Source organism: Sus scrofa, chromosome 1 (assembly GCF_054392235.1).
Source record: "Sus scrofa isolate SSC_HxYL_T2T_F1_AM1 chromosome 1, Sscrofa_HxYL_maternal_Yorkshire_Landrace_v2.0, whole genome shotgun sequence".
Lineage (NCBI taxonomy): Eukaryota > Metazoa > Chordata > Mammalia > Artiodactyla > Suidae > Sus > Sus scrofa.
Genome location: NC_139383.1, coordinates 58,109,725 through 58,132,223, shown reverse-complemented (window position 1 = coordinate 58,132,223; position 22,499 = coordinate 58,109,725). Strand labels below are relative to the sequence as shown.

Sequence of the window (22,499 nt, the reverse complement as noted above, 5' to 3'; positions counted from 1 at the left end):
CATTTGGATAGCAATAAAAGCAATCATTACTATAAAAAAAGTCATGAGGAGGTACACTGTGTATCACCAAGTGAGTGACCTGGATCAGGGCTGCGCTTCTCCCGGAGTGGCCACACCTGTCTTCCTGGAAGACACAAGCCTTGCCTGGGCCTTGGTGGGTAGCCAGATAGAAGGGGACATTTGGGTGAGAAAAAGATTATGTACAAAGGCATGGATGTAAGCAGGGGCGAGGGGATAGCCCAGAGCAGACAAGAAAACTAGGATTGGAAGGGTTAGGTTGATGACCGAGTCATTGAAGGCCATGGATACAAGCTGAGTTTAAAGCTGACCCTTGTGAGCCCTGCAAGACCATAATGATTTGGTGGTGGTGTCCCTGACAGATGGGTGGGGGCAGAAGCCAGAGGCTTGAGACCAGCCGTGAAGTTCTTGTGATGGTGGAACCATGAGTGGAGGAACTGGAAGCGGGATGGGGTGAGGGGACCTTGCACAAAAATGGTGACAATGGAAGTAGAAAGATGGAGGTAAACTCTAGGCACTTATCAAAGGGAGGTATCTATCAGTGGGACTTTGGTGAACACCAAATATGAATATTTTTGTCTTTTTTTTTTTTTGGTATTTTCTAGGGCCGCACTGACGGCAAATGAAGGTTCCCAGGCTAGGGGTCCAACCGGAGCTGGTGCTGGAGCTGCTGGTCTATCCAGAGCCACAGCAATGCAGGATCCCAGCCACGTCTGTGACCTACACCACAGCTCATGGCAACGCCAGATCCTTAACCCACTGAGAGAGGCCAGGGGTTGAACCTGCAACCTCATGGTTCCTGGTCCGATTCGTTAACCACAGAGCCATGACAGGAACTCCCCAAATATGAATATTGGTGTAATCAGGATGGAACGAGAGAGAGAGAGAAATCAGAGAAGACACGGGGGCTCTAAGTCTGAAAGGTGAGATGTGTGGCTGGTAGGCAATGCAGGCTTGTTCTGATGCTTCCATGAGATTTGCTGAAAACCGCATAGGGGCTTTGGCCAGCTCTGCTGCAAGAAGACCAAGTCAGGTTGCCCTAACAGTAGATGTACCTGTTCACCCACTAACTCATAGCCACCAGAGAGAAGTGTAGTTAACCCTCTTTCCTGGGTGAGGTGTCTAGGATTTAGATCACTTCCTCTCTGAACCACAAATCACTCTATCATATCCATTTTTGCGACTCAGCCATAGTAGCATGTTTTCATTTACTTTTGAATAGCCAACAGTGTGCCCAGTTGTCATCACCCCTGGGTGTAGCCGTGTCCATCATCAGCAAGGGTAATGTCCCTTCTTGACCTCCTGGCGTGAAAGTAATGCCAATGAGAGGCTGTCTCTGAAGCTCTGTTTCTCTTTAATTTAGGAAAGCAGTCCCTTTTGTTGGCTGGCATTATAATAATGAGCTTCATTTTTTCGTTGTGAGTGAAGGCCACTTGCTCTCTAAGTGGACTTGGCAGTCTCTTGTGGGTGGCAGCTGGCCCACTGACCTCATCATTTGGATTCCCTGTTCTTGTAACAGAACCAACACCACAAAAGTGAAATGCTGTATTTTCCACAGAGTCACGCTACATGTGATTGTTTGTTTACGATGACATAATGCTTTAAACGTTAGTTCATCTCTCCCCAAAATGGCCACAAATGTGATGGTTTGAAGGGTGAGCTCATGACTAGAAAAAGGCTGGAGACTCTCCATAAGAAAGAGTTAGATGAATAACCGCAGACTGTCCTTCTGGAGCTCACCTATCTCTTCAAAAGTATTTGCTGAGATTCAGGCCATTAGAAGCAGCAGGTTTAGTATCCTGACGGCTGCCCCTGGGTCTCAGCAGGTTGGTGTCTTTGAACTACTTTGGGAGAAGCTCCTGCATTTTGGAATTGTTACAAAATGAGGAGTCAACTGCACAAAGGTGACCCTTTCTTTTGAACCCAGTCTGCAGTGTACAAAGGCGTACGTGTAATCGCCATAAGAAAACCATGCCTCCTACTCATCCAGCTGACATGCAGGTCTCCAGGCAGGCTGTGAGTGTGGAAACGATCACCTACTCTGAGTTCATTGAACATTCACGTCTGTCATCCATGCATCACAGAATCCATCATCATGTGTAGGCTTGTAGGGTCAAACTTTGTTGTTGCCGGTAAATGCCAGTATAATCAGCCCCCTTGTCCCCAGTGATCATCCTGAGAACTTTCTCCTGGATTTTGTCAGGTCGGGCTATTTGGTACCTACATGAAGGTCAGTCTTCTGCTCGAAGAAACAACCCTTCCTATCCAAAGACTGAATTAACAGTAATAATAACATCTAGCAGTTTAGGCTTCGGAAACCACTTTTCATGTATATTATCTTACTCCAGGCTCACAAAGAACTCTATGAAGCAGGAAGTATCAGATTAACTCTAGAGATAAGAAAACTAAAGTTCAGAGGTTTTTCCCAGGTCATAAATCCAGCCAATAGGAGGGCAAGAATTCAACCAGGTCTGTCTGCATTCAAAGTCCATGTTCTTACTCCTCTGTATTCACATGAGAAGAGCCTGTTGTGTCTGGGGTATGGCCTCTCAGTGTCCCACCATAATAAACCAGGGTGCTGGCTTGAGCTGGCTGTTCACAGTAGGTGGTTTCCATTGGGATGAAACCATTGGAGGTGGTAGAGGGGTGCTAGTTCCTGACTCAGTTGCTCTCAGTTCCAGCTCCCCCATCTTTGTTAGCTGATGTAGCCTTAAGCAAGTTACCTAACCTCTTTGAGCCTCAGTTTCCACCTCGGGAAATGGGAATCACAGAAGCACATGCTCTTGAGGTTGTAGAGTACAGGCAGACCTCAGAGATATTGTGGGTTCAGTGCCAGCCCACTACAACAAAGGGAATGGTGGAATGAAACAAGTCACATAGTTGTTTTGGTTTCCCAGTGCATATAAGATATGTTTATACTGTAGCCTGTTTTTTTTTGGTTTTGTTTTGTTTTTCTTTTTATTTATTTATTTATTTTATTTTTTTATTTTTATTTTTTTGTCTTTTTGCTATTTCTTGGGCTGCTCCCGCAGCATATGGAGGTTCCCAGGCTAGGGGTCGAATCGGAGCTGTAGCCCCCGGCCTATGCCAGAGCCACAGCAACGCAGGATCCGAGCCACGTCTGCAACCTTCACCACAGCTCACAGCAACGCGGGATCCTTAACCCACTGAGCAAGGCCAGGGATCGAATCCTCAACCTCATGGTTCCTAGTCAGATTCGCTAACCACTGAGCCACGATGGGAACTCCTGTTTTTATTTTTGTTTTTGTTTTGCTATGCTCACAGCATGGAGATGTTCCTAGCCAGGGATTGAACCCATGCCACAGCACTGACCTGAGCCACAGCACTGACCTGAGCCACTGCTGTGACAATGCCAGATCCTTAACCCACTGCACCACAGGAGAACTCCCTATACTGTAGCCTGTTAAGCATTAAGTTTATAACAGTGTACGCACTTTCATTTTAAAAAAGCACTTCCACTTGTAAAAGAGGCAGTATCTGTGAAGTACAGTAAAGCAAAGTGCAGTAGAACAGAGTGTGCCTATATTGGATATGACCACATACTTAAAAGCATATAGCAAAAGGCCCAGGACAGAGGAAACGCTCTGGCAGTGTTACTGCTGTGTCAACACTTCCATCATTGGTGGAACCAGTCCCTGCTAACACATGGCTTTCTTGGTCAGGTTGACCCTCCTGCTGGCTACAAGATTTCAACACCTAAATATTGGGCTGGGCTATAAGGTGAAGTCAACCTGCTTTATCCTAGATGTCCAGGCACCCTGCAGTCTCTTCTGTCCTCAGTATTTTTAAGACTTCTCACTGCATCTTATCCACCAGCAGAATTCTGCCAACTCAGGGTGCACTCTAAGAAACCCCCAAAGCCTTAAGGCAAGTTACTGCCTTATACCACCTGTCATTCATATTATATTATGGGATCTTTCTTCTACCTTCTTCCTGACACCATATGAAAGGGGACTTTGGTGATGAAGGAAGAATAAGAGGGAGGGAGAAGGATGGGCCAGAGAGGAGGTGGGGGACAAAACCAAAAGAGCTGTCTGGGCACCTGTGAACTGTGGCTGGGGCAGTTGAGAGGGGGAGCTTGTGTGAAAAAAAATCCATGGGGAGTCAGAGAATTTGCCTGATCAATGACGGTTTTCTTTTGGGTCAGCTCTACATAAATTTTATTTTCAGTAGCTACTTAAGTGTAGCCTACCTAAAGACAGCTCTTGCACTGCTTAGTTTTGACCTGAATGGCAGCTTCTGATCCTCAGAAGCACAGTGACAATTGTCCCTCAGTATCCATGGGGGCTTGGTTTCAGGACTCCCCCCTGATGCTCAGGTCCCTTATAGAAAATAGCTTAGGGAGTTCCCATTGTGGCTCAGTGGTAACAAACCCGACTGGTGTCTGTGAGGACGTAGATTTGATCCCTGGCCCCACTCAGTGGGTTAAGAATCCAGCATTGGCATTGCTGTGAGCTGCAGTGTAGGTCGCAGATGTGGCTTGGATCTAGCATTGCTATGTCTCTGATCTGACCCCTAGCCTGGAAACTTTCTTTTTTTTTTTTTTTTTTTTTTTTTTTTCCTTTTCTAGGGCCGCTTCCCATGGCATATGGAGGTTCCCAGGCTAGGGGTCTAATTGGAGCTGTAGCCACCGCCCTATGCCAGAGCCACAGCAACGCGGGATCCAAGCCATGTCTGTGACCTACACCACAGCTCATGGTAACGCCGGATCCTTATGGTTCCTAGTCGGATTTGTTAACCACTGCACCACAACGGGAACTCCCTGGGAACTTTCATATGCCATGGGTGTGGCCCTAAAAAGACAGTCAGACAGACAGACAGACAGAAAGAAAGAGAAAGAAAATAAAGAAAATGGCATAGAATTTGCATATAACCTGTGCACATCCTCCTATACACTTTAAATCATCTCTAGATGACTTATAATACCTAATGCAACATCAGTGCTAGGTAAATAGTTGCTGGAATGAGCCAAATTTGTTTTGTGCTTTGTGCAATTTTCTGGAATTTTTTTTTCCAACTATGTTCAGTCCACAGTTGATGGACTCGGCGATGATGAACCCGAGGCTCAACAGAGCAGATAAGAGTAGTCTTCATTTCCCAAGGCGTGTGGCTCCTCACAGAGAAGGAGGACAAAAAAAAAAAAAAAAATCTTCAAACGCAACACCTCGACCACACAGCACAGCACTGAGCCAGCCAGAGTCTGTGAAACATCAGGGAGAGAAGACCAAATATTTGCTATCCCACCTGGCTTCTTTTTCTTACTGTAATTATCTCAAGTGGCTTGAGATCATTGAATAACACTGCATTCTTTCTGACTTTTGAATGTAAATCATCTCTGAGCTAGCAAATCCTATCTCCCCAGCCTCCCCTAAGTATCGGAGTGTTGTTTTAGTCTTATGGTTACTGAAGGAGAAGGGGGACGGATAAATTAGGAGGTTGGGATTAACAAATACACACTACTATATATAAAATAGGTAAACATCAAGGACCTTCTTATAGCACAGGGAGCTCTATTCAATATCTTGCCATAACCTATATGGGAAAAGAATCTGAAAAAGAATGGATATATGTATGTGCATAGGTATAACTGAATCACTTTGCTGAACACCTGAAACTAAGACAACGTTGTGATTCAACTATTCTTCAATTTAAAAAAAAAAAAAAGGAGTTTGAAAAGGATCAAGGAGATGAATTATTTGTGTCTTGTGAAGCTAAGGAGGTACAGGACCAGCCCGCTTCCCACCCTGGCACTGGAGCCTGGCCCCAGAAGGAAGTTCTCTTAAAGAAAAAACAGCCATCGTGACCAGTTGTAACTGAGGGTGGTGAGAGGCTTACCACCCCGCTTCCTCTCAAAACTAGGGTCTACCTTCTTCTCACGCCCAAAGCCATCACCGCCAGAAGCAGCCATCCTACTCTGCAGGTGGCATTCAGCATCTCAGAACGTAGTTCATGTTTTCTCTTGGAAGCAACTTTGGTTGTTGTACAGGCTGGAAAAGAGGGAAAGTGTGTTACTTTTTTTATCTAGCAACTTATAACTGTGTCAACACATACGACAGTCTGTCAAGGCTTTCTGCTGGTGTTGCCGCTGTGAATTAATTTTGAACGGCACTTGTGAGCAGTAAACACTTTTGCAGTGTGAACAACTATTTGTGCAGGAGGAGGTGGCAACAGCTCACCTCCCCCCCCCTACCGCCCCGTAAGCAGGGAAGGGACCAGAAGATGCCCCCCTGCCCCCGGCCAGTCAGGTTGTTTGGGGTTTGAGGAGCAGAAATTGGCTTCCACACCCATCTTATGATTTTGTCTCTTTTGACCACTAGGCTGTTCGATCTTCAGACTGGAGGACAGCCTTAGCGTGTTGAGTAGAGAATCCACAGAATAAGGTGTGGTCTGCACGTCCTGCTTAAATCCAGCCACTGCCCAACATCTGACCCCCATTTCTTTTCAGTGGGTTTTGAGCAGAGAGCCAGTTTTACAGTGAAGTGAATGTAACTTTTCTCTTTCCTCCAAAGGGAACATTAGGAGAGGGGTGTTCCTTTTCAAAATCAAACATGCATCTGGCCACCTCTTATTACTTTAGAATTAGTTCTAGAATGTATGGTCCACATCACTTTTGCCCTTAACTTGTTAAAGTAAATATCACCGTTAAGAGTAAGACGCAAAGCCACACAGCACGTGTGCCAAACACTGACTGAGAGAGATACTTCTCAGTTTTTACACTGTATTACTGTGAAGTTAAATTGTCTGGGGATTTTTTTGCCAGTTTCTTTTTTCCCATTTTTTTAAAATTTTATTGAAGTATAGTTGATTTACACAATTGTGGTAATTTCTGCTGTACTACAGAGTGATTCAGTTAAATATTCTGTTGACTCTTATTCACGTATAAAACAGCCACTCCACACTTCACTCAGGTCAATATATATACAATATATATGATACACATGTATTACATACATATGCATACACACACATAGTTAAATTTATGAAATGTTCATTTTCAGTCTTTTGTTTCTCTTTGTTTAAAGGTCTCTGTTCTTTCCGCTCTCTGCATCCCCTGTCCGAATACTAAAGTCTGCAGGGGTCAGTCCCCAGGCTGCCTGCTGCCCTGTCTCTGACAGGAGTGCTGCGGAGTGTGTTATGACTGTAGCAGTGAGCTTCCTTGCTCTGACCCGCCTTTCTGAGACGTGTCCCCCATCTCTTTAAAACCTAGAAGAATCCATTGTACACAATGTTCTCACTCCTGCAGCTGCTGAAATCTATGTTAGCCTGCAGAGTCTTGAAGGTCTGTGTGCTTTATATATTTACATAGGACCTGCTGGAGAAGGTCAGGCGTAGCTTGTTATTTGAAAATTCCTTTCTTGAGGCTTTAAAGTGAGACCCGCTAGCTCTCACCTCCTGAAATGTGTTGACTAAGCCCTCCATCAGCCCGTTCACATCCTGCAGATTGCAAGACTGAGCCTGGAGTCTTTCTCTCCCCCTCGACTCCTGAGTTCCTATACAACCCTCCCACCCCAGCGCCCTACACAGTGCTCTTGCTCTTTGTGGAAAATGCTTGGGGAAAGGAAGGTGGCTGATGTGTCTCTGTTCCTGCCACAAATGAAGTTGTAAGCAGCAGAGGGTGGCAGGGGTGGCTGAGGAGGGTTTTCACCCGTTTGGCATCCTCTTCAGGTTGAAGGAGATATCCGGGGGCCCTGTGAGTGAGAAGACCCCTGCCATTTGTTAGAGCCAGGGCGGGGGGGTCTGTGTGCAGGGTGCAGGCAGAGCCCACGGAGGAGGCCGCCTCTGTGATGGAGCAGACCTGAGGTCACCCAGGGAGCGGGAGGGCTGCACCCATTTTGCAGAATGAGGTGTGGTCTGCACGTCCTACTCTCCTCCAGCCAGGGCTCCACATCCGACCCCCGTTTTTTTCATTTGGCTCTGAGCTGGGAACCACTTTTACACCCAGTGGTGTGTATACAGCTGTTCCGTTCCTAAAAAGTGAGCATTAGGAAAGGGGTGTTCTTTTTCAGAGGCGCGCACACTGTTTCTCCTGCCTATTCGAGGGGAGGTTCACGCTCCATTCCTAACTGTAAAGGAGTTACTAGAGAGAAACCCATACCATGCCAGCCTCCAAAGAGTTAACTAATGATGTTTTTAAAATGGGAATCATCATGAAATGTATGTAACATAAAAGGCAAATGCAAAATACTTAAGTGACAGGTGGCATCGTTTGAAAAGGATGTGGGGGCTGATCCCAAAACTGTGATCATACACAGCTGCATTAATTTGCCTAATCACTGGATTGCTGTAACCAGTGTCTATAAATAAACACACAAACTAATCTTTTGATTATCCTTTTTTATGGCACATTTTCTGCTCCCTTCCTTCTTTTTTTCTTCTCCGTGTCTTTTCATTGTGATTAAACCGTATTTCGGAACTCTGTAATTCCACAGATTCTTCTATAACTGTTATTTTAAACAACAATAATTGCTCTGGACAGTTCACAAAGGGAGTAATACAGATGGCCAATACATGTATGAAAAGAGATTCAGCTTTTTGATAGTTTTTAGAAAAATGTAGGAAAAAAAAAAACCATCAGTGTGCTGTCATGTGTAAGTATCAGACAGACCAGGATTACAATGATTGTGAAAAACTCTAGTGTCAGTCTGGGTATGAGGAAGCCAGCACTGGTGTACAGCCTGTGGGCTAGTGCAATATTGTAGGAAGACAACTGGCATTATGTATCCAAGTGTGAGTGTGCATATCACAAGACTTACCAAACACACTTCTGGGGATTTGCAAAACAGAATTCTAAGGGATTCTTATGTCAGTGCTGATTGCAATTGTACAGAAAAAAAAAAAAAAAAGCGGGGGCGGGGGGGAGTAGGAATCATCAAAAGGCGAGAGAGATGAAATGAATTTTAGTACATAAAGAAGTATCACATCTCCATTAAGAAGATCATATAGGTCTGTATTCATTGATGAGGACATACTTACAACACTTTGTGAATAAAGCAAGTTACAAAACAAGAAACATAGTATGTTATCAATGTTATCAGTGCTTCAAAAATACTTACCTGCAAATGCAGATCAGGACTGAGATTGGATCTGAGATTCTGAGCCTGTCGACAATTTTTCCAATGTAACCAGTGCTGCTGGCCTGTGGATCACACTTGGAATTGCAAGGCTGGGTGATTTTTACTTTCATCTTTGTGCTTTTCTGTATCATTGAATACTTTATAATGCATCTCTATTGGCTTTACGTAAACAATAGAACTGGGTTTTTTTTATATAAAAACTAACCTGTTAAAAACCTGTCTTCTTGAAAGACATTGGCTTCAGATTTACCTCCAAAACATTTAAGAGAGGAGCAGACCAGTCATTTTTAAGAAGGGTAGATGATCAGGATTCCCGTCATGGCTCAGCAGTAACGAACCCGACGAATACCCATGAGGTTGTGGGTTTGATCCCTGGCCTTGCTCAGTGGGTTAAGGATCCAGCGTTGCCATGAGCTGTGGTGTAGGTCATCGCCTACTGCTCCAATTCAACCCCTAGCCTGGGAACTTCCATATGCCTCAGGTGCAGCTCTAAAAAGACCAAAAAAGAAAGAAAAAAGAAAAAGAAAAGAAAGGTAGATGATCAGAATCACATGAGAAACTTTTCAAAAACACAGTTTCTGAAACTTGACCCTAAGAAATTCTGATTCAACCCTTCTTTTGTGGCGAAATCAACATGTTTTAAACTTCTCCAGGTGATTCTGCCACAGACCATGTTTGGCCACGATCCAGCCTTCAGATTCTTAAACATCTGATTTGGGGGGCTCATGTGTGCATTTAGAGGAGGTTCCCCCCCACCCCGTCCTGCTCCCTTCTCCCTGACAGAATCATTGTGCTTTGGGCATTAGGGATGACATTGGTATGACCTCTATAATAAGGGGTGACATTGGTACTCACACGTGGACTTCTATTTCCAGTAGGGGTTTCTTGAGCTTTTCTCACTCGTCTCCTGACAGGCTGTCCTTCTTTGCCTTCCGTATTACCTTCTGAGGGCTATTGTAAGAAACTGCCACAAATTGAGTGACTTCAAGCAACAGAGACATATTCTCTCATGGTTCTGAAGGCTACATGTCTGAAGTGAAGGTGTCCCACTTCCCCTCATGGCTTTAGAGTGGTCCCTTCCTTGCCTCTCCCAGCTTCTGGGGGGGCTCTGGGGGTCGCATGGCGAGTGACCTCCTACCCTCAGCCCTGGCCTCTGTCTTCACATGGCCTGCTCCTCCAGTGTCTTCTCTTGTCTCTTCTAAGGACACCTGTCTTGGCTTTCGGGCCCACCCAGTTCATCTGGGATAATTTCATCTCCATCTTCTCAACCTAATTATAGCCACAAAGACCCTTTTTCCAAATAAGGTCACATTTCTAGTTCTGGGAGTTGGGACATGGATGTATCTTCCAGGGATGGGTAACAGTTCAACCCACCCATCTTTGAAGCAGTTCAACAACAGTTTTGAAGTTCAGCAAAACTAGATTTACAGCTAACTTTTCCCAGAGGTTGCGTTTTTGGTTTTATTTCCCTTTTTTATGTATAGCTGTAAGAAGTTCTTCCATGAACAAAATGCAACGGTTGCCGTGGGCAGTGTCTACACCAGCAGTACTGCTGCCTAGAGGTCCCAGGGTTCTGTTCTAGTGGGTCCCCTTCTTGTTCAGCAGACGCCCAGCTGCCAGAGGGCTTGGGAAAGCCAGGCACACCCAGCCATAGCTCTGAGCACAGCCACACTGCTTGCCTGCACAGGGGTGGAGGCATGATCCAGCATTTCTTCTTTGCTTTGGATCTCCTGGGATGTGCAAGTTGGAGACATATTTACTGAGGAATAACCATATGTCCATTGGTTTTGCACTGGACTTTGAACAGGTTCAGGGCCATTTTCCCCATCTGTCCCCCAACAGGGAGAAAAATAAAAGGAAAAGCTCAGATGAATCTAGCCAGACACCTCATCTGACCGCTTTCCAATGGTCCTTTCCTATAAACCTTTTTTGGTGGTGGTTTTTGTTCTGGTGAGGGAGGTGGACCTGTATTTGAGACTGACACAAACCTCTTTTTTTTTTTTTTGGTATTTTACCAACTTGATTTCTTTGCTTGGTACAAGCTCCGGGTTTCTCACAGTGGATTTCTCAGTTGAGGGGGAGGTTTCTCAAAACTGCTTTGCCAGTGTCTGGTCATGCACGACCCTTGGGCATCCCCATCGAAGTGCTCTGAGTCACACTCCCTTTAAGGCCCAGGCAGAGATGTGCCTTTGGCCCATGAGGCACTTTGCCTGCACTGAGGTCACTTCCCAAAATATGCAGGAGGAGAACCAGATTAGTAAAAGGAAACCTGGTTCACACATGAAAGGGTTCTGCTGCCCCGGAGTCAACCTTTACATTGGAAAGGTCCAGCTTTTGTTACTGGGAAGTTTATGTTCTTTGAACTCCAATTAAACCAGTGTTCTGATAAGTAGGTGTCCTCCCACCAGAAATAAAGAGACAAAAGGCAAAATTAAAATTGCTAACTAAACAACCCATGAGCGAAAATATTTGACCGTCTTTTTCTGTTTGTTCCAGGATACCTGAAGTTTATAAATACCTATTTTTCATTAAAAATAATGTTTTTAATTAATTAAGCAATGAGTAATCATTGATAAATGGTAGATAATACCAAAAAAAAAAAAAAAAAAAAAAGTAGAAGGAGCCACAAGAAAAAACTCCATATTCCTTGGAGTTCCAGTTGTGGCACAGCGAAAATGAATCCGACTAGGAACCGTGAGGTTTCAGGTTCTATCCCTGGCCTCGCTCAGTGGGTTAAGGATCTGCCATTGCCGTGAGCTGTGATGTAGGTCACAGACGCAGCTTGGATCTGGAGTTGCTGTGGCTCTGGCATAGGCCTGCAGCAACAGCTCCAATTAGACCCCTAGCCTGGGAACCTCCGTATGCTGCAGGTGCGGCCCTAAAAAAGACAAAAATAAATAAATAAATAAATAAAAATAAAACTCCATATTCCAAGAGATTCCTGGGGTTCATGGCTGGTTGTATAATCACAGTCCTTGTAGCTAACCTGATTGAGACTGCATGTTTTCTGGTTGGTTGAAAAATCAGTTAAAAGGTGAATCTTTTTTTTATTCTTAATTTTTTATGTAATTTTATTGGAGTATAGTTGATTTACAGTGTTGTATTAGTTTCAGGTATACAGCAAAGTGAATCAGTCATACATATAAATATATCCATTTTTTTATATATAGGTTATTACAAACTATTGAGTAGATTTTCCTGTGCTATACAGCAGGTTCTCATTAATCATCTATTTTATACAATAGTATATATGTGCTGTTCCCACCCTCCCAATTCTTCCTTCTACCCAATAGTTTCACCTATGGTAACCATAAGATTGGTTTTGAAATCTCTAAGGTTGTTTCCGTTTTTTAAATAGGTTTTTGTATCATTGTTATTAGATTACCCATGTAAGTGGTATAGTATGATATTTGTCTTTCTCTGTCTGACTTCACTTAGTGTAATAATCTCTAGGTCTGTTCATGTTGCTGCAAAAGGCATTATTTTTTTTTCTTTTTTAGCTTTTTAGGGCCACACCAGTGGCATATGGAGCTTCCCAGGCTAGGGGTCCAATCAGAGCTATAGCCACCGACCTATACCACAGCCACAGCAACGCCAGATCTGAGCCACGTCTGCGACCTATGCCATAGCCCATGGCAACTCCAGCTCCTTAACCCACTGAGCAAGGCCAGGGATCGAACCCAGAACCTCATGGTTCCTAGTCAGATTCGTTTCCACTGAGCCACAATGGGAACTCCTATTCTGTTACTTTTTTATAGCTGAGTAATACTCCATTGTATATACGTACCACATCTTCTTTATCCATTCCTCTTTGATGGACGACTGGTTACTTCCGTGTCTTGGCTATTGTAAATAGTACTGCTGTGAACATTGGGGTGCATGTGTCTTTTCAGATTAGAATTTTCTCTGGACATATGCCCAGGAGTGGGATTTAAAAAAAAAAAAAAAAAAGATACCACATAGCCTAAATAATGCATTTAACTTAAAGCTACACGTGAATAATTATTCGCCAACCTTCTGATGTGAACCCAAGGCCTTTTCTTGGAGTTTGGGTCTGCTGATTGGAACATCTTTCATGCACCTTATGGCAAGATTTTTACATTCAGTCTCTTTAGAGTGGAAGAATTTTTAAAGACACTTAACACCCAGTCTCACTGTAAAATCATTGCAAATTTTTATTGCCCCTGTCTTTTGGCTTATTTATGTCTAATTCAATAGCAAGTTTCCTTTAGCAATGTGCTTCTTTCATTTAATTTCACTGAACTTTCAGAAAAATAAATTTATTTTTACACTCATATTTGATTACCCAATGTGATATCTAAACATATATGTTAAATATATGTAATATGCCTATCTGTATATATTACAAAATTATAATAACAAGCACAGTGGCATTAACAGTTTAAGCATGAAGTTTTCAGGAAGGAGCTGAGTGCCCAGGGTGCCAGAGGGCAGCCTTCATATGACCACAGTGTTGGTCAGTATATTTTATAGAGGAGATGGGAAGCCTGATTAATCTGCTCAATCAACTCAGTGCTCTCATCAAGAGATTTTCTACTGGATATATTCAGAACCACTCCAAGAAATTTATAGGTTAAAAAAAAGAAAAGAAAAATCTGCTCAAAAAGCAAATAGCGGGAGTTCCCGTCATGGCTCAGAAGTAACAAACCCAACTAGTATTTGGGTGGATGTGAGTTCGATCCCTGGCCTCACTCCATGGGTTAAGGATCTGGCATTGCTGCAAGCTGTGGTGTAGGTCGCAAATGTGGCTTGGATCCTGCATTGCTGTGGCTGTGGCATAGGCCAGCAGCTGTAACTCCATTCGACCCCCAGCCTGGGAACTTCCATGTGCCACTGGGTGCAGCCCTAAAAAAATATAGTCTTAAAACAGTTTGAAGAGTTCTCTGCCAAATATAGGGACCCACTTAGGGATGTTAATATCTGTACCAAGACACAAGATATCTGAAGAAGGTTTACAATGATACAAATATTTGTCTTCTTTTGAAGGGCCAATAAATGTATCAATGAAGACATTGTGAAATAGGCAAGCTTTGTTCTAAGAACCTTAGAGAATCGGGTTGCCTCATGGTTTATTCTGATAAGGTAGTGTCTTTTTCTTTTAATTTCAGATGTGTGCAACATAAGAAGTGCTGACAGAGTTTGATTTTTACTGAGGCACAGAAAGTAGGTGTTTCTATTCCTATTCTGTGGACAAAGAAACAGACCCAGTGGCCATCTGTTCCATGAAAATGGCAACCCTCATGGACTTTCTGTTGTGATGCCTGATTTAAATTCCTTGACATCTTTGTGGCCCTCCCCATTTCTAGAGCGCTAGCAAGCTTTACTGAATGAGCTCTCCAAAGGGCCTGCCTTGTCAGTTCATATCCCCAGTATCTGGAGTGGGTGAATAAATGACTGGCATAGGTCACACCGCTAACAGAAGGTCAGGTTATGCTTAGAGCAAGGTCTTCTGACCCTTCATCCTGCATCTCCCTATTGCATAAGGATCTCCTAGTGCTGTGCTGGCTTTTCTGGGTTCTTAATTTTCCCCAGTCCTGAGCAATACTTATTTATCTAATCCTAGACAGATTGTGACAAATAGAAAGCACGCTGGTCCCAATTTTGACCAACTTACTGCTTCAGTGGTAGGCAAATTGTATATGTTTTCACATACATGTCTGGATGTTTTTAACTTGCGCTTCATGATTATCTAGAAATGTCCAAGTTAGTAGTTTTCAAGATGAATGGACCTTACATTTTAAGAGATTGTTTTTGCCAATAACTAAAAACTCCTAAGATTTGTTATTTAAAACATTTTTACGCACTAAGAATCTGCAGTAATGTTAATTATGTCTTTCTAGCAACTTTTGAAGTTACTGGGCAATATCAAATTCTGAATATTTTCAATAAATAATTGGTTTTCCAGATGCTGGATAATATTATCTATTTTTAGAAAGTTGTTTCTGCAGCTGCTCCTCTATTCTGTATATTGAAATTTCAGGCTTTTTAGTTGAAGTTGATAGCTCAGTAAACTTACATCACAAATCAAGTGGTAGGTCAACCTGTCACTAAGCATTTCTGTGTAATGTGTGCCATGTCTTAAATAATGAATTTTGGACATCATATTAATGTGTTTATTTGGGGGGAGTTCCGTTGTGGCTTGGCAGGTTAAGAACCTGACTAATATCCATGCGGATGAAGGTTCAATCCCTGGTCTCACTCAGTGGGTTAAGGATCCAGCATTGCTCCAAGCTGAGGTGTAGGTCTCAGATGTGGCTCAGATCCCCTGTTGCTGTGGCTATGGTGTAGACTGGCAGCTGCAACTCTGGGCTCCTAGCCTGGGAACTTCCATATGCCACTTGTGCGGCCCTTAAAAAAAAAAGTTTATTTTGAATATGTGTGAATTAATCTTGTGTATACTCTTCATTAAGTCTTCATGTTTTAATTGATTGACACTAACATAATTAAGTAGAGGCAGTAAGGGCTGGGCCCACAGGAGACCCTGGAAGGATCAACACTTAATCACCATCACTAGACATAGCTGCATGTGCACCATGGGTACAAATTCAAACAGTTCCTATTAGCATGTAGATAAAAGTTCCTAAATGTCATATGCACTTAGAGGCTTACAGATACCACATAAAGCCTTACATGTCAATAATATTTTGCATTTTATATGATGTCATGTTACATGCTCGTACAAAGGATTCTTAATGAAAGATAAAAGGAAATAGTTAATTTAGATTAAATGTTCTGAGCATTTGCTGTGTAACCAAAAATGGAGCTCACATTTTACTTTGTATGTATTATCTCCTTTAATCTTCACAAAACCCCTATTTGGTAAGTACTATTACCCCCATTTTACAGTATTAGATTTAGAGGAGTTATGTAGCTTTTTCTGGTTACCTTATAGGCAGTAAATGACAGAGTTTACCTGTTTGAATACCTGCAAAGAAGAACAAACTATCCTTTGTTCTGCTTTTTTACTTTAGATACTCACAGTCACCCTCTTGGCCTAATGTTGTCAGTTTTGCTTAAAAGTGTGTATTGGTCTTTCCTTGATAAATCAATCTAATGCATATCTTTTTTTTTAATTGGAGTATAGTTGATTTACAATGGTGTGTTAGTTTCAGCTGTGCAGCAAAGTGATATGTGTATGTGTGTGTGTGTGTGTGTATTCTTTTTCAGATTATTTTCCCTTATAGGTTGTTATAAGCTATTGAGTGTAATTCCCTATACTATACAGTAGTCCTTGTTGGTTATCTACTTTATACAGTATCTGTTAATCTCAAACTCCTAATTTATCCCTTTCCTGTTTCCCTCTTTCATAATCATAAGTTTGTTTTCTGTGTCTGTGGGTCTGTTTCTGTTTTGTAAATAAATTCATTTGTATATTATTTTTTAAGATTCCACATGTAAGTGATATCATATGCTATTTGTCTTTGTCTGGCTTACTTCACTTAGTCTGATAATCTCTAGGTCCATCCATGTTGCAGCAAATGCATATCTTTTGATTTATTGAGAGTATATTAACATGAATGGGTTCGTTATGGCCCTTGAGTACTGATCACTGATATGCCTGTATTAACAGAAGGCAAATACAGATATAATGAAATTATTTGTTAAAACTCTTATCCGCTGTACAAGTAAATCTTTCAAAGGAATAAACTCCCCGGTGGGATTAAGATGTACTTGGATGCAATAACACGGGCTCCTAGAAATCTACTTTAATCACCAGAGAGTAATTTTTCCTAACTTACAATTCAGGTACTTAAAAGAGTTATTTACTCATGGAATATTATGGCCCTTTCATCTTGTCTTTGTTCTCCACAGAGCAGAAAACCGAGTTGGTAGCAAAGAAAAGTCAGTTGTGAAAAGCCACTGACCCCTCTCCCCTTTAAATAATAGATGGTTCTTCTTCAGATTTTTTGATTATTAGCATTACCATCCTGGAAAATGTCCAAATAGCATGTCTTTGAAAATGCTTGAACGTTTATTAGCTTGAATTTTAATTGCTCTAAGGAACTTAACACTGTGTTAGACTTCACTATCTTGAAACATCCCATATAATAAATGAAACTATAATGAATCATAAAAGAAAACTATTATAGTCAATAATAAACACTGAGAGTACTTCAGTGTATAACTATAGATGCTTATAAACATGGGAAGGACCAGGAGAAAGTGAAGGTGAAAAAGACTTCAGAAGAAAGGGCCTAAACTTAGATAAGACAGAAAACAATTGTTTATTCCTGCTTGGAAAGAAAAACACAAAATAATGGAGAGGTGTTGATTCAAAATACAAATAAAGACCAGAAAGCTAAAAAAGGGAATATGGAAAATGAGGTATAAGAATTAGGAAGAATCAAAGAGATTGAAGAAAAGAGAAGAATCAAAGCTAGCCTCTTACTCTCTGGAATGATCTCTTTTGTCTTTGGTGGGATTCATACATTGGTCCATTTGTTCATTAACTCCATAATTATTCTTGAGCACCTATTGCTAGGGCCCAGAGATGGACAGGAGAGCATGGTCCTTGTCCTCAAGGAGCTCACCAGGGAGTGGAGGGGACATTAAGTGAATAATCATCCCAGGAACCAGGAATGACAGAGGCTGTGACTGCAGAAGGATAGGACGCAATAGCATGACTAAAGAAGCACACCTAACCCAGACAGGGAGGGTCCGACAAAGTTCCCGCAGGAGGTGCTCTCCAACCTGACACCGGAAAGATGAATTAGCCAGGACAGGGAGGTGGGGGTGGGAGTAAATGACTATGTGAATTCTGAGGTGACAATGCCTGGTACTTTCAAAGAACTGAATTTCAGGACAGCTGGAACATAGAGCAGAGTAGGAGCAGTGGCAAAACATGAGGCTTAAGAGGGAGCAGCATCCTGAATAACCTTGGAAGCCATATTCAGACTTCAACCTAACATCAGTGGGAAGCAGAGATGCATTGTGATGACGTTTCTGTGTTGAAAGATGACTCCCTACATTGTAGAAGATGGCCTGGAGAAGAAAGAGAATGGCAGCAGGAGACCATTTGTGGGACTGGAGAGAGACAATGAGAGCCTAGACGCTTGTCTTATTTCACTTGCTGAAATGGAGTCAAGATGGCAGATGTTCATAGAGTGATGATGTCGATGACTTGTCTAGAAGACAGAGTCTGGACTAGTTATGGCATGTTCTAGCTCTTATCTTACTTGTATATGATATTTTGCAATATGCAGAGGCCTTTCCTGCATGGCGTCATACACCCATTGTTCCTCACACATGTTGCATCCATGCAGCAAATATTAATGCATCACCTGCCACATTCCAGGTACTGTCCTAAATGGTAGGAATACAGCGTAGCACAGGAAACGAGATTTCCGCTGTAGTGGAAAGTCACATTCTGTTTCAGGAATACATGTAGACTATACACCCGCAGTCCTATTCATCAGCAAGGTAATTACGAAGAGTGATGAGTGCTAGGAAGGTAATAAAATGGAGCGATGTGATCAGGAGAAGGGCGATTACAGGGAGGCAGGTGTATAGGAATGTCAGATGATGCCTGATGTGGGAGAGAAGGACCTTCCCTACTAAGGGAAGGACCTTCCAGGCCAAAACAAAGGAAGATACCCAAGCACTGAAGCAGACGGGACATGGGTGGATGAATGGCCTGTGAACTGAAGTGACTGGAGCAGGGCACAGAAGAGGAGTGACAGGCACAAGTGAGATGAGAGAGCCAGGCAGGTCCTTGCAGGCCTGCGGAGGGATCTTGGATCCTGTTTTAAGAGCAGCTCGAAGTCTACAGGAAAGGTGTCCTTCAAGCAGGAAAGTGATGGTAAGAAGGGTAGTGACAGGAACATTATCGCAGCCATATAATATTTGATGTTGGATATACAGTTGGGATGCTGTGTGGGTAATTGGAAATGGAAATCAGGAAAGAGGTCAGGGCAGGATATAGTATATTTGGGAGCGCTGAACATAAAGTAACAGAAGTCATGGACCTGGCAGTGGTGTAGTTAGAGAAGAGAAAAGGTCCAAGGTTGGAGCCCTGGAACATGCTAACATTTAGAAGGGGAGCCAACCAAGGAGCTGGGGAGGGTCACAGGTGAGGGGAGAGGGTCAGGTGAGAAGCCAGGACAATGTGGTGCCACTGAAGCCACGGAGGAAGTGGGTCCACTGAGTCAAATGATAAAGAAACATCATGCAAGAGGAAAAGAGAAAAGTGAAGCATGCAATGGGGAGGATAGACTCTTTGGGGACCTTGATAAAAGCAGTTTCTCTGAAATAACCCAAAACCTACTTACAACAGGCTAAGGAGAGAATGAGAAAGCCAGTGAGTCTAGACCACTCTTTTGAAGGTCCTCCTTCAAAATCAGGGCAGAGAAGGGGAGTGGTACCTGGAGAAGTTATGGAATCAAGAAGGGATTTTAAGACAGGAGGTAGTAAACCTGCTTAGATGCCAGTGGTCCTGGATAGAGAGACATGGATGTTGCAGGGAGAATGAGAATAAATGCAGGGACAAATTCCTTAAGTAAGGGCACATCCTAGAATCCAGAACCCAAGAATAGTGATTGGTTCCTGGTAGGAGGAGGAAGAGCAGACAAGGAAGCCTACGGATGGAGCACATCACCTCTGTATCCTCAATAGAAAGGTTGACAGTAGAAAACAGCCAAAACTGAAGATATTTCTTGGGGGACCCTCAGACAAGAAGGGCTACATTTATTTGGGGTTCTTTTCCCACTTGTCTGGAGAGATGACAGACATTCTCCAGTGCCCCACTCTTTGGCTGTCTTTCTCCAGGCTGCAGGGAGGAGAGAGCCCACCTGATAACCAGTTTGTGTGTTGCAGTGGCCTCCTCTCTGATCTCTGCTCATCAGGATGTCTCCCAAAGGCTGGGGGCGGAGGGGGGGGGGTGGGCAAAGAGTGTTTGTGATTTCTTGGCAGTTCATGTTCAGTCATAAGCCATGGAAGTGTATCCCCATGTCCACTCTTCTGATTGGACACTTTTTTTTTTTCATACTGTCTTCCATCATGTTCTAGCCCAAGAGACTGGACACAGTTCCCTGGGCTATACAGCACGACCCCATTGCCTATCCATTCTAAATGTAATAGTTTGCATCTACCAAACCCACACTCCCAGTCCATCCCCTTCCCTCCCTGATTGGACACATCTTGACCTCTCCTTTTTAATGTCAGTTATAAGAGAAGAAGCAGCTGTGGAGTTGAAACATCTCCTTTCTCCTTTGGAGACCATAGGGATCAGCAGCTGGAGCAGGTGAGCTTAGTCAAGGCTATATTCCATCCTAAGCAAATGCCATCCGTCTTCCCAGGAGGATATTTTAAATATTATTATTGTCAATGCTAATGAGTACCAATCATTCCCTTCGTTATCTCAGGATCGTGACACATGACTAACTCTGTGTCATCTCAAGACATCCCCCAGGTGAGGGGGTGGTTTCAGAAAAAAAGGAAGTGAACTGTGTCTGGTTTCATTATGAAGCTGGGACCTGTATCTGTCCTCACACTCCACAGGCAGGACAGCGCAGAGGAGAAATCTTGAAAACTCTTTCATCATTAAACATCCTCTTGTCTTAGATAGTTCTCAGTGGGAGCAATAAATAAATATGGTAAATATTTATTCCGAGCTTCCTTTCGGAATTGACCAAGCAGGATTCAATGCAGCATACACACTGAGCCGGCTCCTACAGGGTATTGTTTATTGAGTTAGTTTTCACCCTGACTGCCCACGGCTCTGGAAGTCTAGTACGATTTCAGGATAAAAAGAAAATCTCTTGAGCACTGTTCTCTTCCGTGTGTTCCTTTGCCATCGAGTGGATAAACGGAAGAAAGTGGGGGGGGGAGGGGACTCAACCTGAGAGAGTTGACATTTAATTGCAGAAATCAGTGTTAAGACCTACAGTTGTATCCAAAAGAGAAATCAGCTTCACAAATAGAGAATGTGAGAAATAAAAGGCAATAGCAGTATTTGAAAAATCCTTACAGGGGCTCATTTCCACAAGCACAATCCTAGTCATTGATGTGAAGGAACAGCCCAAAACATTAAGGATATTAGGATTTGCATTGTAGGACTAAGAAGGGGATAGATAGTTCTGTCTGCTCCTCACTGTTAGAATGATGCGGTATTTGAAATATCATCTTGATGGATACATTGGCCAAAATGTTGTTGGATACTGTGTAGTATTAAATTTAGGAGTTCCCATCATGGCTCAGTGGTTAACGAACCCGACTAGTATCCATGAGGACATGGGTTTGATCCCTGGCCTCCCTCAGTGGGGTAGGGATGTGGTGTTGCCATGAACTGTGGTGTAGGTCAAAGATGTGGCTCAGATCCTGCGTTGCTGTGGCTGTGGTGTAGGCTGGTGGCTACAGCTCCGATTCGACCCCTAGCCTGGGAACTTCCATATGCCACGGGTGCGGCCCTAGAAAAGATAAAAGACAAAAAATAAAAAATAAATAATAAAAAAAAAACTATGAAAAGGTCTTTTTCTGGTTAGTCTTTATGTCAAGCAGGAAAGAAAAAAATGTATTGACTACAGACTGAGGCCAGTGAGCTGCCACCTTGATTTCTTGTCTCTCTTTTGAACATGAGGTGCTTTACCAGGGAACTTTAGAGAGAGCAGGAAGCCCAAAGTTGATGCAAGTTCATTAACTCCAGGCGAAAATGTGGGTGCAATCTGTGGTTATAATACAGTATAATCTTAATGACTTTGAAGTTTAGAGCCCAAAATTGGGGAATTTAAAATCTAAAAATGAGGTCCTTTAAAGCAGATTTTGATGACTAAAACTAAGAAACTTGCCCCATCCTTCACTTTTCTTCTTGTTCAGTTGGTAACAGAATTGCCACCCCCATCAACAGATAAAAGGACTGAAAAACAGGAAGCAACATCAAATAGTTTTAAATTACTTTGGGAAACTCCTGAAAGTGGGTGTAATATGTGTGGGCCTTTAAAATGAAGCGTATTTATGCACTTGATATATAGCTACTTAATGATTTCTTACAGTTCAGCCTGACATTCCGTGGTATTTTTCTTTTCCTAGCTACATTTGGTCCTTCCTTGATGTGTCTAACTGCTGTTGGGTCGGTTCCCACTGGTACCAGCAAGTTGTTAAACTAGCTGCTGATAAATATGTTACAAAGTACGTATGGAAAAAAGAAACCACAGGAGATGAAAGGATTTGATCATTTTATATATATATGTATGTATGTGCATATATATGTGTATGTGTGTATATATATGTATGTATGTATATGTGTGTGTGTGTATATATATATATAAATATATATATATATATATTTTTTTTTTTTTTTTTGGTCTTTTCTAGGGCCGTTCCTCATGGCGTATGGAGGTTCCCAGGCTAGGGGTCGAACAGGAGCTGTAG

General features: G+C 42.7%; 1 protein-coding gene across 9 annotated transcripts in view; it reads left to right on the top strand.

The window, feature by feature from the left end:
• The window catches only part of BACH2 (BTB domain and CNC homolog 2), a 379,609-nt gene that overhangs the window by 167,134 nt on the left and 189,976 nt on the right, over positions 1-22,499 (top strand). The gene's annotated exons all lie outside the window — the stretch shown is intronic.